This window comes from Aquarana catesbeiana, linkage group LG06 (assembly GCF_042186555.1).
Source record: "Aquarana catesbeiana isolate 2022-GZ linkage group LG06, ASM4218655v1, whole genome shotgun sequence".
In the NCBI taxonomy this organism is placed as follows: domain Eukaryota; kingdom Metazoa; phylum Chordata; class Amphibia; order Anura; family Ranidae; genus Aquarana; species Aquarana catesbeiana.
Window position 1 is genome coordinate 33,754,400 of NC_133329.1, and position 6,466 is coordinate 33,760,865.

A 6,466-nucleotide genomic window follows, 5' to 3' on the forward strand; every position below is an offset into this window, starting at 1 on the left:
TGTGTTTGATTATACTGATTGGACTTGATTAGGAAAGCCACACACCTTTCTATATAAGACCTTACAGCTCACAGTGCATGTCAGAGCAAATGAGAATCATGAGGTCAAAGGAACTGCCTGAAGAGCTCAGAGACAGAATTGTGGCAAGGCACAGATCTGGCCAAGGTTACAAAAAAAATTCTGTTGCACTTAAGGTTCCTAAAAACACAGTGGCCTCCATAATACTTAAATGGAAGACGTTTGGGATTACCAGAACCCTTCCTAGTACTGGCCATCTGGCCAAACTGAGCTATCGGGGGAGAAGAGCCTTGGTGAGAGAGGTAAAGAAGAACTCAAAGATCACTGTGGCTGAGCTCCAGAGATGCAGTCAGTAGATGGGAGAAAGTTGTAGAAAGTCAACCATCACTGCAGCCCTCCACTAGTTGGGGATTTATGGTGGAGTGGCCCGACGGAAGCCTCTCCTCAGTGCAAGGCACATGAAAGCCCGCATGGAGTTTGCTAAAAAACACCTGAAGGACTCCAAGGTGGTGAGAAATAAGATTCTCTGGTCTGATGAGACCACGATAGAACTTTTTGGCATTAATTCTAAGCTGTATGTGTGGAGAAAACCAGGCACTGCTCATCAGCCTGTCCAATACAGTCCCAACAGTGAAGCATGGTGGTGGCAGCATCATGATGTGGGGGTGTTTTTCAGCTGCAGGGACAGGATGACTGGTTGCAATCGAGGGAAAGATGAATGCGTCCAAGTACAGGGATATCCTGGATGAAAACCTTCCCCAGAGTGCTCAGGACCCCAGACTGGGCCGAAGGTTTACCTTCCAACAAGACAAAGACCCTAAATACACAGCTAAAATAACGAAGGAGTGGCTTCACAACAACTCCCTGACTGTTCTTGAATGGCCCAGCCAGAGCCCTGACTTAAACACAATTGAGCATCTCTGGAGAGACCTAAAAATGGCCGTCCACCAACGTTTACCATCCAACCTGACAGAACTGGAGAGGATCTGCAAGGAGGAATGGCAGAAGATCCCTAAATCCAAGTGTGAAAAACTTGTTGCATCTTTCCCAAAAAGACTCATGGCTGTATTAGATCAAAAGGGTGCTTCTACTAAATACTGAGCAAAGGGTCTGAATACTTAGGACCATGTGATATTTCAGGTTTTCTTTTTTAATACCACAGCACATGCTTGACAAGACATATGATACCATATAGATGCCACAAGTACTTGCAGCCAATCTACTAGCAGTTAGGGATGAGTCAAACACCCCCCGGTTCGGTTCGCGGCAGAACATGCGAACTGGCAAAAAGTTTGTGTGAACACGCCAACACCGTTAAAGTCTAAGGGACACGAACGTGAAAAATCAAAAGTATGAATTATAAAGGGAATCAAAAATTATTAATGTGATCACCTAGAAAAAATACAAATGAACCTCCACTTGTGGTATGCTCACAGTGAGAAAGCAATAAAAAGTCCTCATAAATCAAATGAAACTCTTATATAAACCAATGAACAAGCATAGTCCAATTACACAGTGCATAGAGTGAAAAGTTCATATGGGTAAATTATCCTTTTGAACAGGAGAGAATAACAGTCATCCAAAACGTGAATGACATGCAACTTTATCTTTCAGGAAATCGTGATGACAGAAAGTTTCCTCCACCTTTAACTACACTGCCCCTTACCGACTCCTTTGATCTCTAGTCAGGAGATCATACGGGCGGATGGCTATCTACCCCAGCCTCAGGTGTGAGCTGCAAACAGATCCCGATTAGGTCTCCCCGACAGGAATCTTCGACTCCTTTGATCTCTAGTCAGGAGATCATACGGGCGGATGGCTGTCTACCCCAGCCTCAGGTGTGAGCTGCAAACAGATCCCGATTAGGTCTCCCCGACAGGAATCTTCAATTACGATGAGGAGCTGTTGTGGTTGTTCCTAAATGCAAAGTTAGAAGCGCTGCTTTGTGGTAGTGCTACTAGCTGTTGATGACTGTTCCTCTTCTCTCTTGTAGAGAGGTCGGAGAGAATGACCACAAGCTTTAGTTAAGCCCGCATTTCAAAGCTATAAATGAGCAGGGCCCTCCGATTCCTCCTGTATTGAATTGTATTGTAACTGTACCGTCTGTCTTCATTTTGTAAAGCGTTGTGCAAACTGTTGGCGTTATATAAATCCAGATGCAGAGTGCCAGGCTCAAACATCCGATTCACATGGTGCAAGGGTCTGGTATAGATTTTGAGGGGGACCCCACGCCATTTTTTTTTTAAATTTTGGCCGGGGTTCCCCTTAATAACCATACCAGCCCTGAAGGGCCTGGTATGGAATTTAGGGGGACCCCCACGTCATTTTTTTTTTAAATTTTAGTTTGGGGTTTCCCTGTGGGGAATTCCCATGCCGTTTTTATCAATGAACTTCTATGTGTATTTTCGGACCGGCAATGCATTAAAAGCCGCGAGTAGTTTTAAATTACTTTTTTCCTTTGAAATGTCATTTTGCTGTCAGACTGTTCTAAACACGGGAAACATGTGCCCCTTTAGAGGCATACTATAGACACCCCCCAGGTACGAAATTTAAAGGGATATTACACTTTTATTGTTTGACATTAGGCATTATTAAAATCACTGCTCCCGAAAAAACGGCCGTTTTTAAAACTTTTTTTGCATTGATCCAGGTCCCCTGGGGCAGGACCCAGGTCCCCAAACACTTTTTATGACAATACCATGCATATAAGCCTTTAAAATTAGCACTTTTGATTATTCATGTTTGTGTCCCATAGACTTTAACGGTGTTCGCGTGTTCGAACAAATTTTTTGCCTGTTTGCATTTTCTGGTGCGAACCGAACAGGGGGGTGTTCGGCTCAACACGGCCAGCTGCCGAAAAAAAGGATAAGCGTGTCCCACGGCCATGTGCTGATGAGGATGCACCATCTCCACGACCAGCACTGTTGTTTCTAGATACAGAGCCTGCTTGCCCTCTTTTATTGGCTTGTGACTGTTTGCCTCTCCTTGTTGGCCTTCCAGACATACCAATGACCTGCAGTGAGATGTAGCTGCAAAAAGCTGGGATGTATATATATATACTGATACTGCAGCTAGCCGAATCAACTGCCTGCCTGTAGTATTATTAGTATGAGAACACCACCAATTGTCTTCAGGTAGCTTTAGGTGCACACTGTGCAGAGGACACAGTACACTAACTGTAAATACTGCAGCTGCCTGCCTATGGTATTAATAGGATCAGAACACCAGAAATTGTCTTCAGGTAGCTTTAGGTGCACACTGTGCAGAGGACACAGTACACTAACTGTAAATACTGCAGCTGCCTGCCTGTGGTATTAATAGGATCAGAACACCAGCAATTGTCTTCAGGTAGCTTTAGGTGTACACTGTGCAGAGGACACAGTACACTAACTGTAAATACTGCAGCTCCCTGCCTGTGGTATTAATAGGATTAGAACACCAGAAATTGTCTTCAGGTAGCTTTAGGTGCACACTGTGCAGAGGACGCAGTACACTAACTGTAAATACTGCAGTTGCCTGCATGTGGTACTAATAGTATCAGAAGAACACTAGTAATTTTCTTCAGGTAGCTTTAGGTGCACACTGTGCAGAGGACACAGTACACTAAGTGTAAATACTGCAGCTGCCTGCCTGTGGTACTAATAGGATCAGAAGAACACTAGCAATTGTCTTCAGGTAGCTTTAGGTGCACACTGTGCAGAGGACACAGTACACTAACTGTAAATACTGTTGCTGCCTGCCTGTGGTATTAATAGGATCAGAACAACAGCAATTGTACATGTGATATACAGGCATGCGGGGGGCGGGCTGGGAGAGATGATGTCATCATTGCTCATCCACCTGCTCGCTTCTCTCATCGGCTTGCCTGGCTCTCTCATGCAGCCTGCCCGCCACACGCGCGGCCAGGCTGCAGAGAGGCCTGCTGGTTAGGCAGGGACCCCTGGGGCAAGAGACTCGGGGCTACGGGCCCCAGATTCGGGGCTATAGCCCCAATAGCCACCCCTAACGACACCTCTGGGTACAATGTACTCTATACCCATTTACATAGGGGGGGTGGGATCTGGTTCTTGTTAAAGGGGACTTCCAGAGTCCGATAAGCCCTTACCCACAGACCCCCACAACCAATGGCCAGGGGACCCCAAAGCACCCTTCCCTTGTTGAAGGGAAGCAGCCTGGTATGGCTCAGGAGGGGGGGCTCACTCATCCCCCCTTACTTGTCCTCTAGGGTGCTTGCTCAAATAAGGGTCTGGTATGGATTTTGGGGGGGTCCCTACTCCAATTTGTTTTAAAACGTAATTTTGGCGTGGAGTTCTACTTAATATCCATACCAGACCTGAAGGGCATGGCATGGACTGGGGGGGGAACCCACGCCATTTTTTTCATTGATTGTTAGCTATATTGCCAGGAGTCGGCAATACAATACAGCTGCAAGCAATTTTAAATGACAATATTTCCTTTAGAAATGTCATTTTGCTGCGGCACTGTAAAACACATGCACCTCTTTACAGGTAGACTAAGGGGACCCCCAGGCACGTTATTTGAAGGAATATTTCATTTTTGTTTCACTTCAAGCATTATTAAAATCACTTCTCCTGAAAAAACAACCATTTTCAAAACTTTTTTGCATTGATACATGTCCCCTGGGGCAGTTTCCGGGTCCCCATACACTTTTTATGGCAATAACTTGCATCTAAATCTTTAAAATGAACACTTTTGATTTTTCACGTTCATGTTCCATAGACTTTAACGGTGTTCACGGTGTTCTGGTGTGAACCGAACCTGGGGGGGGGGGGTTGGCTTATCCCTAGTTTTATATGCAATTCTTTTTGGGAGCTTTTTGCTTTCATTTTAGTTTGTGGTTGATTTGAGGGCAGATAGCAGAAAAAAGCTGGTGTGATTGTAGCCTACTTGGGTGCCAGCATCCCAGAAATAGTCTATCCAACAAATCATATCATTGGTGTGTGCGAATTTCTGTGAACCAAATACAATTCAAAAACAGAGAACTTAGGTAGAAGTTTGTTACATCTTTATTGCAAAACATAAAACATATACTGTAGACTTAGACCATAGAGGAACAAGATCCTATACAGTATACAACTCTCATATTTTCAAGTGTAACATTCCTGATGTAGAAACTCTGATGTGTTTTGAGTGTCACTCTTTATCAGGGACATAAATACACCTGCAAACTCATAGAGAGTTTAGCAGTTGCAAGCCTACAGATGACAGATAACAACAACAGCCTAATGATGTGATGACCTAATCCCATGGTGATAGGGTTCCAAAAGGGAAAAGGGACAACTGTAAATGCAGAGATCCATAGGGCAAGTAAGAGATCTTAACCACAGCCCAAAGTGGGTCCATGCAAGAACATGGCCAACTGCAACACAAGAACACCAGGGAGATGCAGACAACAAAATATAAAGGGTTGGTCTATTTTCCATGTCACCCTTGAAGCCACATAACAAGTACGCTTAAAAGGATTCTTGCTGCAGAGTACTTTTTTTTGGTATTGATATACTTCACCCATGGCATGTCCTGGCTTCCCATCCCCTATTGCTTATTAGCCCTAAAAATGGCCAGAATTGATGACTAACACAGTTTTCCCATATAGACTTCAATGAAATTTGCAGCAAAGTTTAATTTCTCTGAATTTCCAATAGGATTTGCAAAATTCCTGGTGAATCTAACCCTGACATATAAACTAGTGGGGACCCAGTATTCCACTTTACTAGGAAAAGATTAAAAAATCCAGTGAATTAAATAATTTCAAAATTGAAAGTTCCAGTTACTATGATACCTGTCCAAAATCCAGATTTAACCCCAATAAGCTTCTTTTTTTTTTTTTTACTTATATTGACTATATACTAATAATAAATGTAGTGCAGTGTTTTTTTCTCACATTTTTTTCATCTGCATTATGGTAAACAAGTCATGGGTCCAAAGAACCCTTTGGCTTGTTCACCAGGCTAGAAGACAGTAGAAGACAGTAGAAGACATCTTCCCTTATGAGAGGCAAATAAGTTGGTGTTTGTGTAAGGGACACTCTTTGTCTTCCCTAGAAGCAGTTACCTGATGCTAAATCAGTATGCAGTATTTACCTCAAAAAAAACAAAACACTCAGTAAATACCTCATAAAATGGCATTAAAGTCAAATCACTTATGGGGATAAATAAATAAATACATGAGTTAAATAAGTAGTGGTCCAGGCATGTAGTATTTAAGGAATGTAAAAATATCATAGCCAATTTGAGGAGTCTCTGCCTTTTTAGATAATTTCTCTCAATGGTAATGCATAGAAAATGGAAAATTTATATCAAATACTTACCGTAATTTTCCTTTCCTGATAGGCTCCATGGCAGCATACGTGTGGGTAGGCCCCACCTCTATAACTACCCAATAGGACCCCTCTCCCATAAATCTTTGCTCTAGGCTGCTATCCATGTTC

At 43.2% G+C, this 6,466-nt stretch overlaps 1 non-coding gene across 1 annotated transcript; it reads left to right on the plus strand.

Moving 5' to 3' along the window:
- The first annotated feature begins 1,817 nt into the window (after positions 1 to 1,817).
- On the plus strand, positions 1,818 to 2,043 carry LOC141101895 (small nucleolar RNA U3). Its single transcript, XR_012235041.1, has one exon. It is a non-coding gene; the product is annotated as a small nucleolar RNA U3 (small nucleolar RNA).
- Positions 2,044 to 6,466: the final 4,423 nt, after the last annotated feature.